Here is a 2,713-nt window from a genome sequence, read left to right on the forward strand (position 1 = left end):
CTGCAGGAAACGCGGAAGGGGTTTGAGAGAAAGGGATGAGAGAGAAAGAAAGAGTGAGTGTTAGAGAGTGTGAGTGTTAGAGAGAGAAAGAGAGAGAGAGAGAGAGAGAGAGAGAGAGAGAGAGAGAGAGAGAGAGAGAGAGAGAGAGAGAGAGAGAGAGAGAGAGAGAGAGAGAGAGAGAGAGAGAGATGAACAAACAGAATTACAGGTGACAGCCAGGTGTTATCACCCAAATTGACCGATCCCAAGCTACGCCACAAGGAAAGCAACAGTTTGGAGGGTCAAGATGAAGTGAGAAACAACAGCTTAGTTTAACTGAGGAAAGCGATGGTTGTGATTGGAGGGTCAAGAAAAGAATGAGGAAAGAGAGTGTAACCTGGGAACGGTCGATTCACTCATCAATCCACACTGTATCAAATGTATTCCTTAGGACCAACAGCGCCATCTTGTGACTGAAACTGCAATGGGCTTCCATGCGACATTCTGTATTCCACTCAAAATCCCTGTTTTTAGTCCAAGTGGCACTAAATAATAAATAAATGTTGACAGGAAAACAGCCCAAGGATGGTTCGGGGAAGAATAGATTATAAATGTGCTAAACTCTGAAGCATGTCAAACTTTCAAACTTCATATGCATATTATTTTTTATTAATCCATAAGCATCTAGGAAGGCAAAGATATCCATTTCAATAGATTGTTTTGAACATAATTCAATCAATATCAATGGGTCTGTGTCTCTAATTACCATTTTGGCAGATTGCTCTAATTCAGTTGAGACAATCTCCTCCCCCAGTGAATTAGGTCATTCTGATTTGACTCGCAATGCGACGTAGCAAGGAGCTGATTGAGCTGATTGTGATCTGATTGGCTCTGTGGTTGTAGTCACCGCCCACAATCAACAATTCCTTCCTCAAACAGAGGGTGCCAACAGACAGCAGAGAACGAGCAAGAGGGAGAGAGAGAGAGTGAGAGCGAGAGAGAGAGAGAGAGAGAGAGAGAGAGAGAGAGAGAGAGAGAGAGAGAGAGAGAGAGAGAGAGAGAGAGAGAGCGAGAGCGAGAGAGAGAGAGCAGGAGTGTGTAAATGTGTGTGTGCGCAGGGCTGGTGGCGGGTCTTCTCCCTGGGATATCACTGTCGAAATATCTTTGACTCCCACGCGCACGCCCATATTCCGATCCGTGCAATAATAATCACAGGGGTATATATTGTCATTTGAAACAAGTTACCAATGCATTGTCCCGTGGGATTATGCCCCCCGCGGCGAGATTAATTAGTAACCCCCTCAATCTTTCTATCTCTCTCTATCTGTCTGCCAGTGCAGACTGTGGGGGACTGTCACTCAAAGCACTTATGGGTGGAGCCCAGCCCAAACAGCTTGGAATCTTGAAGTCGAAAACATTTTTGAGTACCTGATTACAAATATAAAACAATGCATTTTTTTTTTTTTAAACTTTACAGATGTGTTCCACAGGAATTGTGTTGCCCAAATAGTGAAAGGAATAGCAATGTATGTCCCCTTTATGTTATATTATTATTATTATTATAATTATTATTATTATTATTATAATTATTATTATTATTATTATTATTATTATTATTATTATTATTATTATTATTATTATTATTATTATTATTATTATTATTATTATTATTATTATATTATTTATTATTATGTGTCTGTGTAAGGTGAGTCGGGATGGAGTTTTAGAATCAGTCTAGCTCATTTGTTCTGAGCTGTCTGTAGCCTTAGCCTACCTACTGTTGATTGATTGATTGATTGATTGATTGATTGATTGATTGATTGATTGATTGATTGATTGAAAACTTTATTAACAGATTGCAGAATGGGTACAGTACAGTACAGCTCAATACATACAAATGTTAAGGGGATGCAGACCAGAGAAAGACGTTCGTCTTGTTTACATCAGGGTCCCCCATTTTCAATTCATCGTAACATATATGACATACATGACATACAGATAGACAGTACTGCTACATCTATACATTTATGACATACCAGATTTGCAATTACAGTACTGTTTGTGATACAAAAAGAGTCCAGAAAAAAAAGAGTATATACATTTGACGTAGAAACTGTACATTGGATTGGGTAGGTGGGGGTGGGGGGGGACTGTACATTGGAGGTGGTTGGGTGGGTGGGTGGGGGGGCTGGGGTTGGGTAGGAGTGGGGGGGGGGGGGGGGGTGGGTAGGAGGGGTGGGTGGGGGGGGGGGTGGGTAGGAGGGGTGGGTGGGGGACACTGTACAACTGTACAAACAAAACTGTACATTGGATTATTGACAAGACCATACTTGGTAATTTACTGTACATTGGAGGGGGTTGTGTTCGGACATTTACAGGGGCCAGTTTCGAGTTGCAGTCTCCCTTAGGTGTTTTTTGAGAGTGTTTTTGAAAGTGGGTAGTGATTCACATTCCTTTACAGCTTTGGGTAGGGCGTTCCACATTGATGTGGCATAATTGCGAAACGTGTTTAGTCCCTTGTTTGAGCCGAATCTGGGTTTAACATGATTTGTGGAGCTCCCTCTGGTGTTGTGATCGTGGTATTCACTGACCTTTGGGAAGTATTTTGTCATGTACATGGGTACCTTGGTCGTGTAGTGTATCTTGTAGACCAGGCCCATTGCAAGTTGCTGTACTCTGTCGTCTACTCTAAGCCATCCTAGGTTGTCAAAGTGGGCAGGGGTGAGGTGGGTTC

Source organism: Notolepis coatsorum, assembly GCF_963971535.1.
Source record: "Notolepis coatsorum genome assembly, contig: SCAFFOLD_272, whole genome shotgun sequence".
Taxonomy (NCBI): Eukaryota; Metazoa; Chordata; class Actinopteri; order Aulopiformes; family Paralepididae; genus Notolepis; species Notolepis coatsorum.